Source organism: Hypanus sabinus, chromosome 18, assembly GCF_030144855.1.
Source record: "Hypanus sabinus isolate sHypSab1 chromosome 18, sHypSab1.hap1, whole genome shotgun sequence".
Classification (NCBI taxonomy): domain Eukaryota; kingdom Metazoa; phylum Chordata; class Chondrichthyes; order Myliobatiformes; family Dasyatidae; genus Hypanus; species Hypanus sabinus.
This window is the reverse complement of record NC_082723.1, coordinates 23,436,823-23,464,425: the sequence shown is the minus strand read 5'-3', so window position 1 is coordinate 23,464,425 and position 27,603 is coordinate 23,436,823. Positions and strand designations below refer to the sequence as shown.

The 27,603-nt window shown below is 43.0% G+C and overlaps 1 long non-coding RNA gene across 1 annotated transcript in view; it reads right to left on the bottom strand.

Moving 5' to 3' along the window:
• LOC132407416 (uncharacterized) overlaps positions 1-27,603 on the bottom strand; it is a 93,925-nt gene that overhangs the window by 46,494 nt on the left and 19,828 nt on the right. The window lies entirely within an intron of this gene.

The window sequence follows — 27,603 nt, the reverse complement described above, 5'->3', positions numbered from 1 at the left end:
TATTAGAAGGCTATATAATTGTGCTTATGGCCCTCGCTGGGGTCCGAACCCTCTGGATCCATGTCCCACCACAGAGGCTTGAGCTCTAAGCTCCAGGCAAGCATTGTAGTGAAGGACATTAAGCAGACCATAAGACCATAATGCACAGGAGTGGAATTAGGCCATCTGGCCCATCGAGTCTGTTCTACCATTTCATCATGGTTGATCAATTTTCCCTCTCAGCCCCAATTTCCTGTCCTCTCCCCATGCGTCTTCATGCCCTGACTAATCAAGAATCTATCAATCTCTGCTTTAAATACACCCAATGACTTGGCCTCCACAGCCACCTGTGGCAACAAATTCCACAGACTCACCACCCTCTGGCTAAAGAAATTTCTCCTCGTATCTGTTCTAATTCAATATCCCTCTATTCTCAGGCTGTGTCCTCTGGTCCTAGACTCTCTCACCATAAGAAACATCCTCTCTATATCCTCTCTATCGAGGCCTTTCAACATTTGATAGGATTCAATTAGGCCACCCCTCATTTTTCTGGATTCCAGTGAGTAGAGGCATTGACAGGTTCTTGATTAGTAAGGGTGTCAAAGGTTATGGGGGAAGGCTGGAGAAAAGAGTTGAGAGGGATAATAAATCAGCCATAATGGGCTGAATAGCCTAATTCAGCTATTCTTAGGACAGAGGATAGACTTGCCATTTTTAAAATGGGACGGCAGTTCCTTCAGCAGTTTCTGTGCCCTCCCTCCCCACACACCCTGCACTCCTAGAAATATCCCCTAAACTATTTAAGGACTGCACAGTGACTCAGATTCAATCCTGATCTTCATAGAACACAGCAGTGTAGTGTAACACATTACAGCATCAGCTATAAGATGGAGGTTCGATTCCCGCCACTGTCTGGTATGAGTTTGTACATTCTCCCTGTGACCAGGGGCTCCGGTTACCCCCCACACTCCAAAGATATACAGGCTAGAGTTAATAAGTTGTGAGCTCACTATGTTGGCCACCATAAGTGTGGTCACTTTGCGGGCTCATCAGCACAATCCTCACTGATTTGATTTGATGTGACACAAGATGAAGTTTGGAAAAGACATGAATGACATGGATGGGAGAGGAATGGAGGGCTACGGTCCAGCTGCAAGTCAATATGACTAGGCAGAACAATAGTTCAGCACAGACTAGATAGGCCAAAGGCCTCTTTCTGTGCTGCTGTGCTCCATGACTCTTAATGGCTCTATGATTGGTGCCTATGGGTGATCGATAGTCTGATATAGTGGGCCGAAAGGCCCGCTTCCATGGTATATCCTTCTCTCGATTTCAGAGTGGGCGCTGGCAAGTTGTCTAATGGCGAGATTCCATCCCACCAAATGGAGTTGTTTCTCATTGTTACATAACCGTGTGTGGGAGTTGCAGTGGACAAAATGACGGCTATGATTCCAATGAACACTCTTCAAAGGCTTCGGGTACACTGCAAAAGATCAAGAAGGCACTCTGAAAGTGCAATTCTTTTTCAAATATAACCTCTTATATTGGTCTTTCTTCATAGTCGTTGTAAGTTTTATCAGCAAAAACTATCAGCATTGATATACCATTAGTAAAGGCCCATAAGACTTTCCTAGAGTTATACAGCACCGAAACAGGCCCTTTGGCCCAACTACCTTATGCTGATCAACTAAGCTCTCATTTGCCCACTTCGGGCCCAAATCTATCTAAACAATATATCAAAGATACTTGGACAGGCACATAAATAGGAAAGGTTAAAAGCAGGGATTCCCAACCATTTTTTTGCCAATAAGCCTTACCATTAACCATGGGGCTCATGGATCCCAGGATGGGAACCCCTGCTTTTAACCTTCCCTATTTATGGGCTTGTCCAAGTATCTTTGAAATATTGTTAATGGACCTGCCTCAGTCTCTTTCTCCGCCACCTCATTCCATATACAGACTGCCCTCTCAGTGTAAAAATTGCCCTTCAAATTCCTTTTTTTATCTCTTCCCTCTCACCTTAGACCCATACCTCTATTCTTGATTCCTCAGCTCTGGGAAACAGAGAGTCTGCATTCACCATATGCGCAGGGGCACTTTATTAGGTACACCTGTACCTGCTTACTAATGCAAATATCTAATCAGCCAATCATATGACAGCAGCTCAATGCATAGAAGCATGCAGACATGGTCAAGAGGTTCAGCTGTTGTTCAGACCAAACAGTAGAATGGGGAAGATATGTGATCTAAGTCACTCTAAACATGGAATGATTGTTGGTGCCAGACAGGGTGGTTTGAGTATCCCAGAAACTGCTGATCTCCTGGGGTTTTCACACACAACAGTCTCTAGAATTTACAGAAAATGGTGCGAGAAACAAAATGCATCCAGTGAGCAGCAGTTCTGTGAGTGAAAACACCTCGTTAATGAGAGAGGTCAAAGGAGAATAGCCAGACTGGTTCAAGCTGACAGTAATTCAAACAGACTCCAGAAAAAGAGCATCTCTGAACACACAACACGTTGAAACCTGAAGTGGGTGGGCTATAGAAGCAGAAGACCATGAACATACACTTGGTGGCCACTCTATTAGGTACAGGGAGTGTGAAATTAAGTGGCATCTCAGTGTATCTCAGCGCCGCATGATTTTATATGTCTGTAAAATCATCCCTCTGTCTCCCTCACTCATCCTCTCTCCGTAACTCAGGATTTCAACCCCGGTAACAACCTTGTAAACCTACTCTACACTCTTTCCAGCTTAAGGCGTACTCCCTATGATAGTGAGGGCAAAACTGAACAAAGCTGCTTTCGTCCAGACAATTGATCCTGTCCATCCTTACACACAAAACTTGCAGTCCGGGTGAAGGGTTTCGCCCTGAAACATTTTTCTGCATAGATGACCATAAGACATAAAACATAGGAGTAGAATTAGGCCAATCAGCCCATCGGGTCAGCTCCACGTGACCTGCCGTGCTCCTTCAGCAGCTCCAGATGCCAGCTTCTGCAGTCCCTTGTGTGACCCTGTCTGTATTTTCACTTTCCAACTTAAAGCACGTCTGAATATGCAAAGTCACTCACCTGCTGGGTGATGAAAGCTCTCAGCATTACCCCGAGTGATGAGAAATCGTTACTGTCAGCTTTCACTCATCACTTGTAATTTGCTATAACATTTCTGACAACATTTCCAAAGCACAACAGAAAAGTGAATTTTAATAATCATTTCGATCCACAATCTCGTTTATAGAAAGAATCTCTGCAGGATCTGCAGAAAACTGCGGCAATCAATATTGTCCCTCTAGCTGAATCTGTGTTGGAAGCAATGCTGTTGCCTTTCCCTGGTGAATGGTGGGACGGACGCTCACACCAGTATTTCGCCAACTCCATTTACCGGTGTGGAACAGAGAAACAGTGGCTCATCACAAACACTCACATACACACTCGCTCACACATTCATACATACACACTCACACTCATACACACAAACACAACCACACACACACACACACACACTCATACACACACGCACACGCTCATACACACAAACACAACCACACACTCAGACGCACCCACATGCATACACACACACTATATATACACGCACACTGACACACACACATACACCCACACACACACTGACACACACACACACATACACCACACACACATGCATACACACACACACTATACACACTCACACTGACACACACGCACACAAATTCACACACTAATAGACGTACACACAACACACGATGGTGACGAGTGTGGTGACTCTTTGCGAGCTGCTCCCAGAAGATATGTTTGTTAGGTTTATTATAATCATTCTGATTTTTTTTAAATCTCAATGCTAAGACTGTAAGAATACTCTCCAGGTTCTCTTAAATCTGCTTACATTGGTGGGCGCTTTATCCTGCTTTTAGTACCCCAGCAAAGTAGTTTTACATGGGGCATGCTGTCTGGAAGCCATGGAAACAAAAGCTTTTCACTGTATTTTGCTATGTGACAATTATAACAAGCCAGCGCAAAGCACATGGAGATGTACTGTATCGATTTGGCACACAGATCCACATGCGTACTTGCACATGTACTCCACACGTACATACACTCAGTGGCCACTTTATTATGTACATCTGATCATTAATGCAAATATCTAATCAGCCAATCCTGTGTTAACATCTCAACACATAAAAGCATGCAGACATGGCCATGAGGTTCAGTTGTTATTTATTATTTTGATTGATAACCAGCATGAAACAGGCCCTTCCAGCCCTTCGAGCCTCACCGTCCAGCAATCCCTTGATTTAACCCTGGCCTAATAACAGGTCAATTTACAATGACCAATTAACCTAGCAACCAGTATGTCTTTGGACTGTGGGAGGAAACCAGAACCATCACAGAAAAACAACAAAGCTCCTTACAGGCAGTGACAGGAATTGAACCTGGGTCATCTGCAATGTAAAGCTTTGTGCTAACCACTACACTACTGTGCCACCCCAAACATAAGGAGTGGGGAGGAAATGTGATCCAAGTGGCCTTGGCAGTGGAATAATTGTTGGTGCTAGGAGGAGTGGTTTGAGTAGCTCAGAAACTGCTGATCTGTGGGATTTTCATGCACAATAGTCTCTAGAGTTTAAGTGATCGGTGCGAGAAACAGAAAAACCAAAAAAAAAATCCAGTGAGTGGCTGTTCCATGAGTGAAAACGCCTTGTTAATGAGGGAGGTCAGAGGAGAATGGCCAGACAGGTTCAAGCTGACAGAAAGGTGACAGTAACTCAAATAGCCACATGCTGCAACAGTGGTATGCAGAAGATCATCTCTGAGCACACAACACGTCGAATCTTGAAATGGACGGGCTACAGAAATAGAAAATCACAAAAATACACTCAGTGTCACTTTTTTAGGTACAGAAGGTAACAGACCAAGAAACTTGTTTAATTTTCACCTCTCTTCACCCAAAGGTATTGGAGTTAATATTAGCAACTAATTAATAGCCTAGCTGACCGCACAGATCAGGCACTTATAGAGTCATGGAACAACAGAGCACAGTGACAATTAATATTATGGTTGCTCTCTGCAAGATATTTATTTTAACTTACACTTAGTGGCAACTTTATTAGGTACATCCTGTACCTAATAAAGTGGCCTCTGAGTGTGTGTTCGTGGTCTTCTACTGCTGTAGCCCGTCCACTTCAAGGTCCAATGTGTCTGTTCAGAGATGCTCTTCTGCACACCACTATTTGTGACTCATGGTTATTTGAGTTACTGTTACCTTCCTGTCAGCTTGAACCAGTCCGGCCATTCTCCTCTGACCTCTCTCATTAACAAAGCATTTTCACCCACAGAAATGCCAATCACTGGATTTTTTTTTTTTTGTTTTTCTCTGTAAACTCTAGAGAGTGTTCTCCATGAAAATCCCAGGAGATCAGCAGTTTCTGAGACACTCAAACCACCCCATCTGGCACCAACAATCATTCCACAGTCAAAGTCACTCAGATCACATTTCTTCCCCATTCTGATGTTTGGTCTGAACAACAACTGAACCTCTCAACCATGTCTGCATGCTTCTATGCATTGAGCTGCAGCCACATGATTGGCTAATTGGATATTTGCATTAATGAACAGGCGCACAGGTGTACCTAATAAAGAGGCCACTGAGCATACTTCTGAGAGAAGTTAATTCTCTTTATGTCTCACAGACATAAGGTTCATAATCACTTCTCTGCTTTCAAGTCCTCATTACACAAGTGGAAAGCAAGTGGTTTAAAGTAATCGAGAGGCATTTTGAATGGAGAAAGCAGGGTAGTCGTATTCCACCTGCGTAGCTTCCAACTTGATGACATGAACATCAATTGCTCCAACTTCCTGTAATTTCTTCTCCCCCCCCCCCTTTTATATTCCCCGTTCGGGTTACCCTCTCAACCTTCTCTTTTCACCTGCCCATCACTTACCTTTGGTTCATTTCCTTCCTCCCTTTCTCCCATGGTCCACTCTCCTCCCCTATTAGATTCCTTCTTCTTCTACAGCCCTAAACCTCTTCCACCTATCACCTCCCAGCTTCTTACTTCATGTCCCCACCCACTCACTCTCACCTCATCTGGTGTCACCTATCACCTTTTCTCCCCCCCCCCCACCTACTTCTTCTAGCTTCTCCCCCCCTTCCTTTCCAGTCCTGATGAAGGCCCTTGGCCCAGAGCATCTCCTTCACGGATGCTGCCTGATCTGCTGAGACAGAAGCTGCTGTGTTCAGAAAGGAAATTTAAGTTTGATTGCAGTGTGCCCTGAGGAACAACATCATATTGTACTCTGGGTGCTGTGTTGGTGGTATAGTGACTCAGAACTGGTGTAATGATTCAGTGAATTAGCTCAAGTCCCAGCAGGGCTGCTGAATACTTTAAACTGCTCATTACGTCAATTGGAAAATACATCAGCTATTTTAACCTGGTAAGTACAAGATTGCCGTAAAAATACTGCTCAGATCCTTCAGTGAAGGGAATCCTCCACTTCTTCTTCTGAATTGTAGTTCTCAATCTGCAAATCACACTGTGCATAATGGATATGAAATTTTGCCTTTAACTTTAAGGATGGCAAAGTCAACATCAAGTTTATTGTTATGTGCACAAGTACATATACGTACAGGTGCAATTTTTCTAAAAACTCTCTTACAGCAGCATCACAGGCACATTTAGGTTCAAGTTTCTTGTCATCTGACTGTACATGTATACGACCAAATGAAACAATGTTTTTCTCCGGACAACAATGCAACCACAAAACACTTAACACACACAGCACATAAAACAAAATGTTACCATCAATAAGTTAACAAAATATAATTCAAAATGCATGTAGCGTGCAGCACAGGTAAACAGTAAACAGTAGGCAGGTTGCAGTCCAAGTGACAAGACTTCAGTGGTGGCCAGTTATCCATCAGGAAGGAGGTTATGGAGCCTGAATGCACACACTCAGCAATTCAGGAACAGCCTCTTTCCCTCTGCCATTCGATTTCTGAATGAACATTGAACCCATGACAACTACCTCACTACTTTTTTCTGTTTCTATTCTTGCAATACTTATTTATTTTAACTGTTTAATATTCACATGCTTATTGTAATGTGTGTGTGTTTTTTTCCTATTATTATGTATTACATTGTACTGTTGCTGAAAAGACAACAAATTTCACAACATATGCCGGTGATATTAAACTTGATCCTGATTCTGAGCCTAAGGGAAGGCACATAGCATCATATGAACAATATTCACAAGAAAAGCATAATTTAAACATAAGTTACATATAATTTTTACGGAGAAGAACATGACTAGAACAAAAAATGTCCATTTTAGTGCAAAGTAATCAAAAACGGACAGTGATTAGGTTTGCGCAGGTTGATTCAAGAAGTGAATGTTTGAAGGGAAGAGAGTAGCTGTTCTTGAACCTGGTGGGGTGGGACTTCAGGTTCATGTATCTCCTGTCCTGTGGTAGCTGCATGGCCCAGATGGTGGAAATTTTTGATGAAGGATGGTGCCTTTTTGAGGTAGCACCTTCTGTAGATACTAACTATTGTGAGAAGGGATGAAAATAGGATATCAAATCAGAGATAACCAAACAAATTATACCCTGAGAGACCTTCTATACTTCGACAATACACTCCATCAGTAAAGGTAAAGCGATTAATTCAAATAGTAGAACTATTTTCTAAAGACATAAACATGAACTTTGGACTGGATAAGTGCAGAACGTTAAACATAAAGAAAGGTGCATTGAACTAGTAGAATATAAAACACTGCAGCAGGATACAATGCAACCGATGGATAAATATGAAAAATAGAACCTGGGATATCAACAAGCAAAGAAAATAGATCAGAGTGTCATAAGGGGATAAATCTTCAACAGAATTTACTTCAATGCTTAAGAAAATCACCAAACAGAGCTCTATATAAAAAATGTAACAAAGGCTATAAAACCTTTCACTATGCCCATATAAACATCTTCTTTTGGCATAATATCTTGGTCCAAAACCTATCTGGGAAACTTGCAAAGAAAAATAAGAACTGAAAAGAAAAAATTTAGAAAGCACTTTGTATACTTGAACACATATAGATTAACACTACCTAGGAAAGAAGGAGGAAGAGGAATGACAGAGATAAAAGATTACACAACAGTCAGATAAAACTTCTAAGGATATATTTTCATCAATGAAAACAGGATCCAACAGTCCACATGAGCATGTGCAATTCTGATAAGAAGTACACACCGCTGAACATAGATGAAATCACAACCCAGAAAAATGTAGACATTATCACTACAGAAGAGAAAGGTTGCCAGTGAAAGAGCAAGGCCCTCCATGGAAGACATCTCCATGATCTGAACAGACTAGATCTTGTTGAGGAAGTGTCAGTTGCTTGGCTGAGAGTTGGAGATCTCTTCTCAGACGCTAACGATACAATCAGAAAATGCCAAGAGAAACCAGAAACAATCCAACACATTCCAGGAAACTGTAGTAGTTTAACTCAATCTGATTATTTACACAAGCACAATCAAGTAGCAAGCTTCATTCAGCAAGATCTCACTTTTACAAATTCATAAAAGAAATCACACCTTACAATAAATACAAGCCTGATTCAGTTTTAGAATCAGAATGGCTGGTGGTACATTCCATAATAACCATCTGTAGATAATATTACAGGATAAACTAGCATGAACAACTTCTTTAATAGATATTGCCATTCCAAACACACACAGCATACAGAATTCAATAAGTGAAAATCACCAGAAATACACTGAATTAAAAGAGGAAATTGAAAGACTATGGAACATGAACATTGTCTCAACAGTAACATCTACAACTGGTATCATCCTGAAGCCACTACACAACAGCATTAAACAATTAGGCCTATGCAGCAATATTTATGTAAATCTCCAGAAAGCCACAATAATAACCACCACTAGAATAGTCCAAAAGTTTCTAGCAATTGAGAAATGAGTGTGCTTAGGTATGCCTGTACCTCAGGTTTTATCTGCTTGAGCTGAGAAAAAAATAAAAATACAGTAATAAATAAACCAATCAATAATACTGAGAGCATAAGTTGTAGAGTCGTTGAAAGTGAGTCTGCAGATTGTGGAATCAGTTCAGAATTGAGGTGATGTTTGTAGGGTGGTAACTGGTGGTGTGGGACCTGAGGCTTCTCTACCTCCTTCCTGATGGTAAATTCAATTCAAGTTGCTGACACGTTCTCATACCAGCGCCTTCTTTTATTTATTTATTTATTCAATTATTGAGCTTCAAGCTGTGCCATCGCCCAGCAACTCCCGATTTAACCCTAGCCTGATTTACAATGACCAATTAGGAGGAAACACACAAAGTCACAGAGAGAACATACAATTTGAACCCAGGCCGCCTGTACTGTAAAGCATTGTGCAAACCACTACGCTACCATGCTGCCCAGACACTTCCCAGACACAAATGATTACAACATTTTCTACTAATTGTTCTGTACCCAATAATTAGCATTTGTTAGCAAGGTGATTAATTGAACAATTAAGGATGCCACAGAGATCATTCTAATCTCCTCCCAAAACTCCAGGGGAAAATCAGTAGAAGTCTGGAGCAACAGGCACAAATGAATTTCCTTGTTCAGCACTTGAGTCTGTCACCTGGATAACAACTCCAGGTGGCTGGAACTTGCAGGAATCAGATCTGAGAGATTTCTATACCACATGAGCTTTCTCTGACAATGTAATTACCTGGATGCCAATAGTTTGTCTGTCAGGTCCATCTGTTACAACAGAGTTGTGTGTATCCAGCTTCCTTTGGCACTTTATTCCTTGACTATTAAACTATGTTAACATTGATATGAATATGGAACACTATAGCTGGAATATTTATCTATATAATTACAATGATCATAGCTGCATATCTTTGAAACATGTAAGGTAGTTTGTTGACATCTGTTTTTATAAAGAAGGAACTCCTTAAAAACACAGGAGATTCTGCAGATGTTGGAAACCCAGAGTAACACACACAAAATGCTGGAGGAACTTAGCAGGACAGCCAGCATTTATAAAAAGAAATAAAGAGTTCCTCCAGCATTTTGTATGTGTTACTCTGGATTTCCAGCATTTGCAGAATTTCTTGTGTTTTTGATTTATGCTTGGTTGTTAATCCCCCAAATCAGATTGATCGCCTGGCCCCACTGCTACTCAGAATGAGAATCAGAAGCAGGATTACTATCACGGACTATATAGCGTGAAAATTGTTGTTTTGCAGGAGCTGTGTGATGGGAACACATAAAATGATTATAAATTACAACATTAATAAATAGTCCAAAAAACAACAAGGTTCAAGGATCATTCGGAAAGCTGATGGTGCTGATAAAGGGATTATCATTGCACTCCCATTAGGATCTAAACTCATCTCATTTCAAAGTTCAAATTAAATGTATTATCCAGGTATGTGAAGTCACCATATACAGCCTCTGAGATTCACATTTGCATGTTTTCACAGGAGAACAAAGAAATATAGTGGAATCAATGAAAACACACACAAAAAGACCAGCAAACAACCAATGTCTGAAGACAAACAGTGCAAATACAAAAAGCAATTAATCAATCAATCAAAAAAATAAATAATCCCTTCTCATCTCTGATCCTCCTTTTCTGAGGCACAGGTCTGGAATCTCTGGTCCTGGAACCTTCCACTATTGGAAATAGCATCTCCACTTCCACTCTATCTAGGCCGTTCAATGTTCAACGTGTTTCCAGAAGATCCCCTGCCCCAACTCCAGTCAGTGCAGGCCCAGAGCTATCAAACACCCCTTATACATTAACCCTTTCATTCTCAGCATCATTCTTGTGAAATTCCATCGGACCCTCTCCATTGCCTTTCTTAGGTAAGTGACCCAAAACTGCTCACAATACTCCAACTGCAGTCAGGCCAATGCCCTGTAAAGCCTCAGCATAGTGTCTAAAGGTGAGGATGTCCCAGCAAGGATTGAGTTCCTGTTTCTCATACATATCACCACCCCACCTCACTGGATAAGTGTACAGCTGACACTCACAGCCTCAGAATAAAGAGACAACCCTTTAAAAATGAAATGTGGAAGAATGAAGTGGTGGTGGGTCGATTTTGTCATTTAAAGTAAAATTGGATAGGTATATGGACAGGAAAGGAATGGAGGGTTATGGGCTGAGTGCAGGCCGGTGGGACTAGGTGAGAGTAAGTGTTTGGCATGGACTAGAAGGGCCAAGATGGCCTGTTTCCGTGCTGTAATTGTTGTATGGTTAATTTGTTCAGGAAGACACTGTAATCATTTGCCACAGAAGGCAGTGGAGACCATATCTCTTGGTTTACTTGAGGCAGAGACTCAGGGGCTCTTAATTGGTAAGGGGGTTCAGGGTACGAGGAAAAGGTAGGAGAATGGGGATGAAAAAATATCAACCACAATTGAATGGAAAGAGGGGATTCAATGGACCAAATGGCCAATTCTGCTCCTATATCAAAGTTCAAACTAAATTTATTATCAAAGTATATATATGTCATCATATAGAATCCTGAGATTCATTTTCTAATGGACATTTACAGTAAAAAAAAAGCAAAAACTAAGCAATAAATATTCAAACACGAGGAGATCTGCAGATGCTGGAAATTCAAGCAACACACACAAAATGCTGGTGGAACACAGCAGGCCAGGCAGCATCTATAGGGAGAAGCACTGTCGACGTTTCGGGCCGAGACCCACCGTCCAGCTGCCTGGCCTGCTGCGTTCCACCAGCATTTTGTGGGTGTTGCAACAATAAATATTGAGAACTTTAAGGTGAAGAGTCCTTGAAAGTGAATCCACGGATTGTGGGTGGGTGAGTGTGAGTTCCATGTTGGGGGTGAGTGAAGTTAGCCCTCTCTGGTTCAAGAGCTTGATGGTTGAGGGGTAATAACTGTTCCTGAACCTGGTGGTCCGGGTCCTGAGGCTCCTGTGCCTTCTTCCTGATGGCAGCCGCGAGCAGAGAGCATGGCCCAAATGGATGGTACTCTCCTAGGGCAGCGCTCCATGTAGATGTGTTCAGCGATGGAGAGGGTCTTACCCTGAATGGATTGGGCTGTATCCATTACCCTTTGTAGGTTTTCCCATTCAAGGGCATTGGTGTTTATGGTCTTACGGTCTGACCAGATTCATGTCAGCTTCCAGGACAGAGGAATCCACGCTACCATTAACACATCGTCTACAATACGCTTGGCAAGGGTCCACTGATACACCTGCCGCAGCTAAAATCACCAAAGGACAAGGGCAAAACACAAACTACTCTGGTAGTCACATGCCAATGTGAGTCTGCCAATGAAACTCCGCTAATTTCATTCAAAGTTCTTTATCACTGGGCCCAAATCCTGGAATAACTCTGTGTGAGAACCTCCCACCAGTAGGCAGCCCAGCACCATCTACTCAAGGTTAATTGGAGTGTGGTAAAAAAGAAATGAGCTTTATTTGTCATGTGTACATCAAGACACTGAAACCTACAGTGAGATGCGCTGTTTGCATTGAGACTGGTGCTGAGAGTATCTCACAAGTGTCGTAAATGCTTCTGGCACCAACGTGGCATGCCCACATCAAGTAACTCTAATTGGTACGTCTTCGGCCTGTGGGATGGAACCGGAGCACTCGGAGGAAATCCACATGGTCACGGGGAGAACATCCTGACTGACAACGGCAGGATTTGCACCTCCGACCTTACAGCGTTAAAATACCATGCTTCCCTAAGAATAAATATTGTCTGTTCTGGCAGGTCAGGCAGCATCTATGGAAAGGAATAAAAAGTTGATGCTTCGGCCCGAGACCGTTCATCTGTTCCAGTGGAAAAATTGAAAATTGACTAAAAATGTTAAATTGCCCATTTAACTTAGTTCAGTGGAGAAGAATTACACCTCACCTAGAGTATTGAGTCAACCAGCTGACAATTAGTTTAAAAAGGTTCTTCCTTTACTTATAAAAAACTGAGCGGAGGGAGACTCCCTCCGGTGTTTGACTGAATTGTACAACAGCGTTAAAACTTCAAGACTTAGCTTTTACTGCCATCTGCTGGCTGCATATAGCAAGTACTGTCGGTATCTATTGAGACAAATAAACAGTGGACGTTTCAGATAGAGAACCTTCATCAAGACTCCTGATCCTGGTGAAAGGTCTCGGCCTGAAATATAGATTGTTTATTGGTCTCCAGCACGTGAAGAATCTCTTCTGTTAATGAAGTACAGCCTTGTCTCTGACTTATGGACAACCCCCACAACAGTATTAAATTCAAATTTCTGATGTATTGTACATACACTCATTCCTATAGAACTATAGAACATTACAGCACAGAAACATGCCTTTTGGCCCCTCTTGGCTGTGCCGAACCATTTTTCTGCCTAGTCCCACTGACCTGAACCTGGCCCATAAGGCCTCCAAACCCCTCTCATCCATGTACCTGTCCAAGTTTTTCTTCAATGTTAAAAGTGAGCCGGCATTTACCACTTCATCTGGCAGCTCATTCCACACTCCCACCACTCTCTGTGTGAAGAAGCCCCCCCTAATTGTCACTTTAAACTTTTCCCCCTTCACCCTTAACCCATGTCCTCTGGTTTTTTTCTCCCCTAGCCTCAGTGGAAAAAGCCTGCTTGCATTCACTCTATCTATACCCATCATAATTTTATATACCTCTATCAAGTCTTCCCTCATTCTTCTACGCTCCAAGGAATAAAGTCCTAACCTATTCAACCTTTCTCTGTAACTCAATTTCTCAAGTCCCGGCAACATCCTTGTAAACTTTCTCTGCACTCTTTCAACCTTATTAAAATCCTTCCTGTAATTCGGTGACCAAAACTGCACACAATATGAACAGAACAGAAGAACTAGTTTCCTCTCTCTCCACTTTTAGTAATTGTTCTTTTAAGTCTTATGGGCTTTTGATGCAATCCATTATGGTAGAACAGCACTCAGTACTGTGTTGTTATAATGCCACTGAGCCGGGTTCAATCGCACCGCAGTCCATAAGGAGTTTGTATGTTCTCCCTCTCCGTGATGGTATGGGTTTCCTCCAGGTGCCCTGGTTTCCTCCCACATTCCAAAGAAGTTGGTACATTTTGGGCATGCTATGTTGGCACTGGGAGAATGCAACACCTGCAGGCTGCCCCCAGCACCACCTCGGACAGTGTTTGTCATTGATGCAAATGACCATTCCATTGTGCATTTTGATATTTTGACATACTGCAAGTTAGGAAGCATTAACTGGGAACACCTTTTCCCTGGCAAGTCCACATCAGACATATGGAGGGTGTTTGAAGATCAATTGCAGAGGGTACAGGAAAGGTTTGTTCCTGTTTGAAGGAAAGACGGGGATGGAAAGATAAAGTAACCTTATCTGTCCAGAGAGGTGATGAATTTGATGAAAAAGGAAAAGCTCTTTAACGATTCTTTATCTTGTTATTTCATGCTCTCCTACTCAAAAGGAGCACTTGAGGATTATGAAGAAGCCAGAAAAGAATTAAAGAAGGGAATTAGGAAATCCAGGAGGGACCATAAAAAGTCCTTAGCAAGTAGGATTAAGGTGAATCCCAAGGCAATCTATGCATACATCAAGAGTAAGTGGATAACTAGAGAGAGGGTGGGACCACTCAAGGAAAAAGGATTTGCTTGGATGCAGAGAATGTCAATGAGGTACTTAATGAATAATTTGCTTCAGTATTTATCAAGAAAAAGGATATGGAGGACCAGGAGATGGGTGCTGAGTGTATAAGCACATTAGGGAGTTTAGAGGTCAAGAACGAGGAAGTGTTGGGTCTCCTAAAGAGTATTAAGGTGAATCAGTTCCCAGGGCCTGATGGGATTTACCCCAGGTTATTGAAGGAGGCAAGAGAAGAGATTCCTGGACCCTTGACCAGTATCTTTGTGTCCTCTCTGGCGACAAGTGAGGCTCTGGGGAACTGGTGAGTGGCTAATGTTGCACCTCTATTTAAGAAAGGAAAAAGGAAAATTCCTGGGATCAATAGACTGGTGAGTCTCACATCAGTTGTAGGGAAATTGCTGGAGAAAATTCTTAGGGATAGGATATGCGAGCATTTGGAAACCCATGGTCTGATTAGGGAGAGCCAGCATGGCTTTGTGTAGGGCAGGTCATGCCTTACAGGTTGATTGAGTTTTTCGACAATGTGATGAGAGAGATCAATTAGGGTGGGGCAGTGGATGTTGTCTACATGGATTTTAGTAGGTCATTTGACAAAGTCCCTCATGGGAGACTAATCCAGCAGATTAAGATGCATGAGATCTGCAGCAAGTTAGCTGTTTGGATTCAGGATTGGCTTGCGCATAGAAGACAGTGATTGAAAGGCCTTATTTGAGCTGGAGGTTTGTAATTAATGGAGTTCTGCAGGGATCTGTGCGGGGACCTCTACTGTTTGTGATATACATAAATAACCCGGATGAAAATGTAGATGAGTGGGTTAGTAAATTTGCAGATGATACAAAGATTGGAGGAGTTGTGGATCATATAGAAGAGTGGCAAAGATACAGTACGGTATAGACCATTTGCAGATGTAGGCTAAGAAATGGCAGATGGAGTTTAACCCACATAAATGTGAGGTATTGCTCCTCGGTAGAGCAAATGCAAAGAGTACACCTTTAAGGGCAAGATCCTTAACAGTGTTGCTGAGCAGAGAGATGTTGGGATCCAAGGTAGTAGCTCCTTGAAAGTGGCTACACAGGTCAATAAGCTGGTTAAGAAGGCTCATGGAATGCTTGTTTTTATTAGTCAAGGCATTGAGTTCAAAAGTCAGGAGCCTATGCTGCATATTTAAAAATCTCTGGTTAGGAGTATTGCGTACAGTTCTGGTACCCCCACCATAGAAAGGTTGTGGAGGCTTTGGAGACGGTGCAGAGAGGGGTGTATTGGAGTATAAAAGTTGCATTGTTTGCTGTGCAACCAAAGCTATGCAGTCAGTTTTGAGCTTGCTATTTGCTATGCATCTATCCAATTTAGTAGGAGAATGAAATCTTAAGAATGTAGAAGACAATGGGGTGTTAATGAGAGGCTAGCTAAGAGATGTAGATTAGAACATGATTAAATCAACGGGTAGAAACAACAGTGGCGGATGTACTTGTGATATGCAACTATAGACCGATTGAATATGCTAATACAACTAAACCAGGAGATTGCCATAAAAAATGCTATGTACAAGGATCAGTGGGCAATCAGCGACTAGCTCAATGACTGTCTCAGCTTTGATTTGCAAATTAAAGTTTAACCCTTCTTGAAGAATCTTCTGCGTCTCCTGGTCGTTTGTAAGGCACAAGAAACCACGACAAAAATTGGTGTTGTCGGCAGGACCGGAAAGAGACCCGCTGAAAGGAAACGGCAGATTGGGGACGCTTTCCAGTCCTCTAGGGAACCCCACAGGGCTAACCGAATTAAGGATGCACCCAAACAAAAGATAAGCGCTTTTTGCGACAATTTGGACGAAGAATTCTGTTGGTTTTGGGGAGGTCTTGGAGTTTCAGAAGTGTGGAACCACTGCCAAAGGGTCTCTCCGGTCCAAAGAATCTGGCAGAATTGGGGGTTAACAGGAGGCTCAGAGGATTGATCACTAACACTGCAGTGAGGGTCAGTACAAATAAGCTAATAAGAAGTTAAGTGAAGAAAAATTCCACGTGGTGTTGGTAAGTCCCTGTGGATACCGCTTCGTATGAAACGAAGGTCTGAACGGGCAGGGAAAGGAAAATAGAGAAAATCCGCGTGGATACCGCCTTAAGAGATAAGGGTCTGAATAGACAAGGTGCAAAGAGAAAGTTCTGTGGATACCGCTCTAAGTAGAGGTCTGTACGGGCAGAACAGAATAGGAAACAAGGACAGTCCAATATATAGTTTAAAGCGCTGTTAAATAGACGATACACCAGGCATAGATTTAGAGTAAATAATATTATCCAGTAAACGAACTGTGAATCTCTGAAATACCTTAAAAAGAGAGAACAACATGACAGGTAAAGGAACGGCAGTAGAGATTCTGAGCAGAAAAAAATCCCGGTAAATAAATATGAGATCACAAAAACTTCAGAAAAATGGGAAAAGAAAACCAAAAACCTGGTTACAAAATAGCCAAGAGAAGGAACATTTGATGTAAGCTTGTGCGAAGAAAAGGAGGCACTAATTAAAAATTACAAACCAAAAGATAAATCTAAGAAAAGGGGGCAAAAAAGAGAACGAGAAATGGAAGTGCTAATACTCTTCAGAACGGAGGGAGAAAGGCTGAGGAGGACAGGTAGAGTTTTGATTACAAGCGAGGAAGACACTAAGGTGCTGGAGAAACAGCCTGTTAGAGAGGAAGGTACAGTGAGAAACTGGCTTCAGCTCCGTACCCGGATGTGAAAGAAACAGTAAAGCCCCCTCCCTATAATGAGGAAGGAACCCCTAAGCAGTGCCCCCTGCTGACGGGAACAGTAAACATGCAGGGAGAAGTGCAAGTTTGGGATAACGAGGAGGAAAATAGACAATACAAGAAGGAAAAAGCGGCGATATTGAAGGAGATACAGGCAGAAAGGATAAAGGTGGAACAGGCAAAGAGAGAAACGAAAGAAGAGATTGAACGGATGAAATACTTGAGAGAGGAAAAGGAGTATGAGGAGTTTCGGTTATACCATAGAAATAAACAGACTAGAAAAGAAAGTGGCTCGTCAGGGCAGGAAGAGATGAGGCATTCAAGAGGAAGTGGAAAAAAGATAGGAGACGAGAGTCTTGGAGAAACACAAGAGAGAAGGAAATCAAGCACGAGTAAGGATCATGAGGAGTCCCTGCCACAGGTGTACAGATACGGACAGGAAGAAAGAGAAGGTGACTCATTGGAGGAGCAAGAGTTAAGTGGAGAGAGAGAGGATGCAAGAATCTGTGGGGAAGAGGTAGGAAGCAGAAGCCTAGAAGAGCAGAAGGAGACGGTAGGGAAGCGACTTGCGGAAGTAGAGAGAGAGCTAGATAAATTACTGAGAGGGGATTGCCAGAGGAGATGCGAAAAATACTCCAGGGGCCAACCAAGTATTGAATCAGGACAGAAAGGAAGTTAAACAGAATGCAGGGTTCGGACATCAGTTATTTGACTGGTTAGAAAGTAGACTCGGAGGATGGGGAGCATGGCTGACTAAAATAGCAATAACTGTCAGTATTGTATTGTTGAGCTGTGCACTTGTGCTGTGCTGTTTTCTTCCTTGTCTCAAGTCTCTTGTAGTGCGTGCTGCAACCAAACAATTTCCGATGCTCGTGGCGATTACTGAAGCAAGCTTAGTGGAGAAAGAAGCACCGAAGATGTATTGTTACAGCCTACAACACCTGCAGGATGAACAAGAGCAAAACGACAGTGTGGGAATAGATTGTAAGGGCTTCTGAGATTTTTTTCCCTGTCTCAGGTACAAAGGGACGGGTTTTTGGCTCAGCGGCCCAGGGTAACAGGGAGAGAATACTTTGAGGTCTTGGCGCAGAAAATTATAGTTTAACCCGAGATTTGGGAATAAGTGTTTGAGTTTATTGGGGCTTTTGTGTGCAGACTCTTAGTCTTTCTCTGTGAGAGACCCTATGGGTCTCAAGGGGGGATATATTGGAGTATAAAGTTGCATTGTTTGCTGTGTAACCAAAACTATGTAGTCAGCTTTGTATTTGCTATTTGCTATGTACGTATCTAACTTAGTAGGAGAATGAAATCTCTGTATTGTCTCTGTACTATTGAACACATCAGTGACTTAAGAATGTAGCCAAATAATAAGATAATGGTGTGTTAATGAGAGGTAGCTAAGAGATAACTGTGGCCAGGGATGAGGTAACACGTGGCCCAAAAAGTAGATTAGAACATGATTAAGTTAATGGGTAGAAACAATAGTGGAAAGTCGGGATCTGATGTACTGGTGATACGGCAACTGTAGACCGATTGGATATGCTAATGCAACTAAACCAGGAGATTGCTATAAAAATGCTATGCACAAGGATCGGTGGGCAATCAGCGACTAGCTCAATGACTGTCTCCGCTTTGATTTGCAAATTAAAGTTTAATACTTCTTGAAGAATCTTCTGCATCTCCTGGTCATTTGTGGGGCACGAGAAACCACGACAGGTGCTGGCTGGGTTGGAGGGCATGTGCTATCACAAGAGGCTGGACAAACTTGTGTTATTTTCTCTGGAGCGTCAGAGGCTGAGGGGAGGTCTGATAGAGGTCCAGAAGATTATGAGAGGCACAGATAGAGTGGACAGAGAGTATTTTTTCCCAGAGTTGAAATGTCTAATACCAGACGGCATGCATTGAAGGTGAAGGGGGGTAGGTTCAAGGGAGACGTGAGAGTTAAGTTTTTTACTCAGAGAGTGGTGGATGCCTGGAATGGTGGCAGAGGCAAATACATTAGAGGCTTTTAAGAGACGTTTGAATAGGCACATGGACATAAGAAAGATAGAGGGATATGGACATTGTGTAGGGAGGAGGAATTCGTGTTTGGGTGCTTTTGATTTGCTTTTTAGCTGGTTCAGCACAACATTGTGGGCCAAATGGCCTGTTCCTGTGCTGTACCCTCTATGTTCCATGTGACAAATGAAGCTAATCTTTTTATTTGTCTTCCTGCACTGCATTCTGTTATTTATTTTCCTTTTGTGCTGCCTTGATGTACTTACATGTGGAATGATCAGCCTGGAAGCTTTTCACAGTACCTCGGTACACCTGACGTTAATAAACCCATCCACTATTGTAGTCTTTGCAAAGAAATAAAAGAAGAGAGAGGCAGGAAGACAAAGGGAATTCCAGACCCAAAGCTCTAGGTACAACTGGCAGAGGTGGAGTGATTAAAGTCAGGGATGTGTGAAAGACCAAACAGCTGTGTGTGAGTATCTCAGAGGTTCATAGTCAAAGTCAAGGTTGAACATATGGACATACGCACAAGTACAGATATGCACAGGTGCAATGAAAAACTTCCTTAGAGCTGCATCACAGGCACATAGCGTCAGATACACTACGTTCACAAGAAACGCATAAATTATACAGGTACTCAATACACAATTTTCACAAGAAAGAATATACACTCAGTGGTCACTTTATGAGGTGCTTTCACTGGACAAAACTAATCAAAGTCCATCGGTGCGCAATGTGTTGAGAGAGTTGCTATACAGAGGTAGTGAAACCCCGCTGGTTTCCTTGGCTGCATAATTCTAGGGAATACACACTCTGGTCCTTCCAAACACCTGAGACTGAGACAGCTCTCCCACCCCACACTCCAGTTTGTGAGGATGCTGTGTAATTTGCCACCCTGTTACAACTCAGGGCCAAGAAATAACAGACAGCACACGGCATACGATTGAAGGAATTATATTTATGAATCTTAACTTAAGGATTAGTTAAAAAAAAAGAAAGAAAAAAAAGCAAAAAGGGCCCATTATAATTAAACAGTCAAATGTGCAATAACATGGACTGGGCGAAAAATATAGGGGCTCTGTACATGAAGGGGCAGAGCCGACTGTACTTCCTGAGGAGCACCGGTCACTCAGCGTCTGAAGTGCAATGCCGCAGACGTTCTATGACTCAGTGTGGCCAGCATTCTATAGTCTGCTGGGGCGGCAGGGTGAGAGCAGCTGATGCCAAGAAGGTCGATGAGCTCGTCAGGAAGGCTGGTTCTGTTCTGGGGGTGGAACTGGATTCCCTGGTGGTTGTGACTGAGAGGAGGATGCTGCAGAAGCTGCGGAGCATTATGGACAATCCCTCTCACCCCCTCCATGACGTACCGGACAAACTGAGGAGCACCTTTAGTAACAAACTGATTCCACTAAGGTTCACCACTGAACAGCACAGGAGACCCTTTCTCCTGGTGGCTATAAGACGTTACAACTCTTCCTCCTTCAGTATATAAGTACGTGGTTTCATTGTACATCTGTATTTTGTACTATTACACTTTAATGCACAGTTTGTATTCTTCTCCATACCTCAATGTTTACGTTTTGTATTTAAAAGTAAATATTTCTGACTAAGCAACCTAAATTTTATCTTATTATTCCCTGTAAACTTCAACACTCTCAATAACTTCTACAGATGTACTGTTGAAAGTGTCCTGACTGCTTGCATCACAGTCTAGTGCAGCAATTAGAATGCGCAGGAATGTAAGAAGCTGCAGGGAGCAGTGGATACATCACAGGCGCATCCCTCCCCACCATCAGCCCTATCTACAGGAGATGCTGCCTCGAGAAGGCTACATTCATCACCTGAGGTCCCCACCATCTAGACCATGCCATCTTCTCACAGCTTCCACCCCGCAGTAGGTACAGAGTTCAGGCAGAAGGGTGAAGAGTAAAACAGCCAATTGGAGGAGGAAGGGTGGGATACAAGCATTGCTACAGAGGTGGAAGAGAGCAGCCATGTTGATGGAGGAGATACATGGTTAGAAGTTCAGAGATGTTTCCAATGTGATACCACACATTCCAACAGACTGGTCTAGCTTGAAACTGTGAAGTCTCTTCGAGGAATGGCTATTTTTCCTCCAAACCTCAATGGAAGTTCTATCAGAGGCACTTCCCCTGTATCACAGTCCAGTTGAATAGTCTTGACCCAAAGCATCAACTGTCTGTTTTCCTTTTCCCTCCACAAAATGGTCCAGCTTCACAATCATCGCCAAGGGATGTAATAAAGTTGCAGCCAAAAGACAAATTGCTGGAGGAATGAGTCAGGGAGCGTCTGTGGGGTGAAATGTACAGTCAATGCTTTGGCTGGAGACCCTTCACCTGGTCTGCATCGGACAAGGTGAGCAACAGAGCGCCGACCTTCAAAGTGTGCATACCTTGAAGAGGCTGCAGAATGGAACATGATGACAAGAAAAACTGCTCGTTCATTATATGACATGGCCGATCACAGTCTTTCCATGACCATGACTGTTCTTGGCAATTTTTTCCACAGAAGTGGTTTACCATTGCCTTCTTCAGGACAGTGTCATTACAAGATGGGTGAAGTCAGCCCATTATCAAAAATCTTCAGGGATTGTCTGCCTGGCATTAGTGTTCGCATGACCAAGATTTGTGATATGCACCAGCTGCTAGTACGACCATCCACCACCTGCTCCCATGGCTTCATGTCACCCAGATCAAGGTGGAGGGTGGGGGGGGGGAGTTGAAGCAGGTGCTACATCTTGCCCAGGGGTGACCTGCAGCAACTTATAACTCCTTTGGTAGAGATCTATCTACACTGCCAAAAAAAGAGACTGCAGATGCTGGAATCTGGAGCAATAAGCAACCTGCTGGAAGAATTCCACAGCATCTATAACCTGCCCGACCCACCATCTCCTTCCAGCACTTTGTTTCAGCTTGCAACAGATTTTGTCATTGGCAATCTTTTGTGTCTCTGATAAAAGCACTGGCTAGGATGCAGACTCTGAGGTGGGTGATTACATCTTCCTAACGTTAAACTCTGCTGGATGTCAAACAAAGGAGAGTGTCTAAGAAGGAACCAAGGACAGGAAATTTGGAGAATATTATTCGGACAGGAGATGTCTAAGGGGAACACTATTCAGGGAGAGATGTTTCTTAAGTTTAAGATGGTAAGTGTGGAGAACATTTGTCAGACAGGTACGGGAGGAGAAGACATTGTAAGTGATTATCAGTTGATAACTGAACACATCAAACTAGTGTGATCCCATCTCTCTGGATGAGGAGAGAGGGAGGATGGAGAAGGTTGACGGGGACAACTGCACTGATGCTTGCAGTCATGATGAGAGAAACAATGGAAGTTATTTCATCATGGTCACAGACAGCAGGATGTCACTGATGATCTTAATCAGGTCCATTTCAGTACTCTGCAAGGGCATAGAACATCGAACAGTACAGCACAGCACAGGACCTTCAACCCACAGTGTTGACCATAGCCCTCCATACCACTCCCATCCATGTACTTATCCAAACTTGTCTTAAATAAGACCACAGGACACCGAAGCAGGATTAGGGCATTTCTTTCATTGAATCTGCTTCACCATTCAATCATGGCTGATGTTTTTCTTTCCATCCTCAGCCCCACTTTGGTCTTCTCCCTGTAATCTTTGGTGCCATGTCCAATCAAGGACCAATCAATCTCTACCTTAACTGCACCCAGTGACCTGGCCTCCGTAGCTGCCTGTGGTAACAAATTCAACAAATTTACCACCCTCTGGCTAAAGAAGGTTCTCTACATTTCTCTCTATCCTGAGGCTGTGCCCTCTTGTCCTAGACTACTCCACCATGGGAAACATCCTTTCCACATTTAATCTGTCCAGGCTTTTCAACATTCAAAAGGTTTCAATGAGATCCCTCCTCATCCTTCTGAATTCCAGTGAGTACAGGCCCAGAGCCATCAAACATTCCTCATATGATAACCCTTTTATTCCCAAAATCATCTTTGTGAATCTCCTCTGAGCCCCCTCCACTGCCAGCACATCCTTTCTTAGATAAGGAGCCCAACATTGTTCACAAAACTCAAGGTGAGGCCTCACCAGTTCCTTATAAAGCCTCAGCATCACATCCAGCAATTACATTCTCGACCTCTTGAAATGAATGCTAACATGGCATTTGCCTTCCTCACCACCAACTCAACCTGCAAGTTAACCTTTAGGGTGTTCTGCACAAGAACCCCCAAGTCCCTTCGCATCTCAGATTTTTGGACTTTCTCCCCATTTAGAAAATAGTCTGCATATTTATTTCTACTACCAAAGTGCATGACCATGTATTTTCCAACACTGTGTTTCATTTGTCACTCTCTTGCCCAGTCTCCTAATCTGCCTGTCTGCCTACAACCTTCCTGTTTCCTCAACACTACCTGTTCCTCAACCAATCTTTGTATCATCTGCAACACCGCCATCTATTTCATTATACAAATCATCAATATACAACATAAAAAGAAGTGGTCTCAACACTGACTCCAGCGGAACACCACTAGACTCTACCAGAACCAGAAAAGGATCCTTTTATTCCCACTCGCTGCCTCCTACCAATCAGCCAGTGCTCAAACCATGTTAGTAACTCTCCCGTAATACCATGGGCTCTTAACTTGGAAAACAGCCTCATGCGTGGCACTTTATCAAAGGCCTTCTTTAAATCCAAATATACAACATCCACTACATCCCCTTGATCTATCCTACTTGTAATCTCCTCAAAGAACTCCAACAGGTTTGTCAGGCATGATTTTCCCTTAAGGAAACCATGCCAACTTTGCCCTATCTTGTCCTGCGTCACCAAATACTCCACAACCTCATAAATTGACTCCAACCATCTTCCCAACCACTGAAGTCAGACTAACAGGTCTACAATTTCCTTTCTGCTGCCTCCTTCCTTTCTTATAGAGTGGAATGATATTTGCAATTTTCCAGTCCTCTGGAACCATGCCAGAGTCCAATGATTCATGAAAAACATTAGTTATGCCACCACATTCTCTAATGCTACCTTTTTCAGAACCCTAGGGTGCAATTCATCTGGTCCAGGGGACTTATGCACCTTTAGGTCTTTAAGCTTTTTGAGCACCTTCTCTTTTGTAGTAGTAATTGCATCCAGTTCTCTTCCCTCACACCCTTCAGCACCTGGCACACTGCTAATATTGCAAACAAATCTGTATCTACCACATGCAGCTCGTCCACACTCATACCACCCTCTGATTAAAGAAATTCCCCTTCAGGATCCCCTTAAATATTTCATCTTACACCCTCAACTTATAACTTCCAGTTCTAATTTCACCCAATCTGATGGGAAAAAGCCTGCTTACATTTACCCTATCTGTACACCTCATAATTTTGTATACCTCTATCAAATCTCCCCTCATCCTTCTGCGCTCCAGGGAATAAAGTCTTCGCCAATTCAACCTTTCCCTATAACTCGGGTCCTCGGTCCTACCCAGAGTTATTTCCCCTCAGCCAGGTTTCTGTCAATGCATCCATCTATAATGAACTCGTGGATGCCAGCCAGAGCTGAGATTGGCTTGATATAAGCGTAACCAACAACAGGTGAGATTTGGAAAGTTGTCAGGACATTTTCTATGTTAACATCATTAGCAATTCGCTCTGAGGGAGAACATAATATCCAGGTTGTAAATTTGTATCAACATTTGAATTCACTGTTAACATTATCCTTTGACTGCAAGATCTGAATGATGCATTGTCTACCATCATTGAAATGTGATTTACAGCCTCGCAAGTGATGACTCGTGGTGAACTATGAGCAGATTCACAGGGTATAAAGGAAAAGCATGTTTCACAGCTGGTTATTGCAATTCATTCTGTCAGTCATTGAGGTTTTTTTTAAAGAAACTATTTATTTCTACATTCTGGATCCAAGCGAAGAGCTGTTAAACTAACCATCTGGTCTGAAGGTGGTGTGTTTGCATGCAGAACCTAGAAGGCATCCACAAATGCACTCAGAACGTGATTCATTCAAGGGTTTTGATTTACTTTGAGTTTGAAATTTTATTCATGTATGAGGAACATTTGATGGCTCTGGGCCTGTACACTCTGGAGTTTAGAAGCATGAAGGCAGATCTCATTGAAACTTATCGAATATTGACAGGTCTAGAGGGAGTGGACATAGAGGGAACATTTCCAATAGTGGGGGAGTCTAGGCCCCAAGGGCCCAGCCTCAGAATAGAAGGATGTCCCTTTAGCTCAAGATGGTGCCAAGTGGCTACCTCTTTGAGTTCATCTGTGGAAACAGCTTAAGTTCCTCTCTTGGGTGTCCCTTTTTTATCTTTTCAAGATGGATGTGGTTCTGTCAAGGTACTGATCTGCAATGGCACTCAAACTGCGGTTTCTTAATGGCAGGTGAGTTTCCGCTCCTGGAGCTCATCGGCCGACCATTTTCTCCAGGCACGGCTTGGAAGATGGTGCCCCCCAGGGAGTGTCCCTGTGGACGACTGATCCCAAGCTGGGATCACTGACTGATGTGTCAAAAGAGAGGGAGTATCGGGATTTTACAGCGGCAGATGCTGCAGAGGTCTCTGTAGTTGAGTGACCACTCTCCCTCTCTCTCTCTATGGTGGGGAGAGTTTGCTGCCAGTTCTCAAGTCAGAGATTCTCAGAATGCAGCAGACTGGAATATCGTAACAGTGACTGTTACCTCCCTTTTTGCTGTGAAGTGGGTGACATCTCCCTGTCCCTTGTTAGTGAGACAGAGAAAGCTTGTGGCATGTTGAACTGTTGGGTGCCTGCCAACTGTTTCTGGTGTCTGCCAATCATGGTCTCCCTTTGGGTGCTTGGTGGCTGATGGGTGCTGACACTTTTTGATGAAACGGGTGGGGGTGTGAGGTTGATGCTTTCTGCTTGTGCGAGGGAGGGGGAGAGAGGGCTTTGGGGGTCTAACGCCCTTCTGTCGTTCATTCTCTTGGGGTTCTGCTTATCATGGATTTCTGCAAAGACTATGTATTTTGGTTGCACAGTATACTGCTTACATTCTCTGGTAATAAACTGAACTATCTGAACCATTTAGAATGGAAATGAGGAGGAATTTATTTAGCCCGAGGGTGGTGAACCTGTGGAATTTATTGGTACAGAGTATATTTATTAGTAAGGATGTCAAAGGTTGCAGGAAGAATGTGGATGAGGGGGGATAATAAATCTGCCATGATGAGAAGGCAGCGAAGACTTGATGGGCCAAACAGCCTAATTCTGCTCCTCTGTCTTATGGTCTTATTTCTTCCTTCAAAGGGCTGAGCAGAATCTATGAGGAGGAAAGGAATTGTTAACATCCTGCTTTGAGATGCTGCATCAAAAATTGTTTGGCTGTGATAATGGAATATAAGGTTGCACAGTTTAGGTCATATGATGGAACAGCTCAGACATTGTGATCAAAGTTTTAATCTTCCATGAGCAGCTAATGTATTTGGCACTCTGAAGAGTGACAGGTGATCTAACTGGAACATAGAAGACTCTAACAGGGCATGATAGAGAAGTAGAGAACTGGCCAATGTAGACAAGTTTGAGGTGATGCATTCTGGGTTGGCTGAGGAAATTGTACAGTAAATGGTATTGGTGTATGCAGGGATCTTGGAGGACAAGTCCAAATGACAACACAACTGAATAGGGTGGTAAAGGCATTGAGTATAAAAGTTGGGAAGTCATGTTGCAGTTCTATAAAACTTTTCACACATAACACTGGAGGAACTCAGCAGCTCAGGAAGCATCTATGGAGGAAAATGAGCAGACAATATTTTGTGCTGAGGCCCTTCATCAGCATGAGAAAGGGGGGAAGAAGCCAAAACAAGAAGGTAGGGGGGAAGGAAAGGAGTCCAAACTGGCTGGTGATTCCAGCACCTGCAGAATCTCATTCATATAAAACTTTTGTTAGGCAAAAGTACTATGTGCAGTTATGTACATTACAGGAAGGAAATGAAGGCTTTGGAGAGGGTGCAGAAGAGTTTTACTAGGATGATGCCAGGATGGCTATCAGGAGGGGTCGGACAAATCTGGATTATTTTCTCCAGAGAATCTGAGGGGTGACCTGATAGGATGGAGCAGATAGGCGGAGTCTTTTTCCCAGAGTGGAAATGTTAAGTACTAGAGGGCTTAGCTTTAAGGTGAGGGGGGAAAGTTTAAAGGTGATTTGTGAGGCAAGCAGGATGTACCTCGTATGTTCTGCCAAGACAGGTGGTAGAAACAGTTACAGTGAGGAT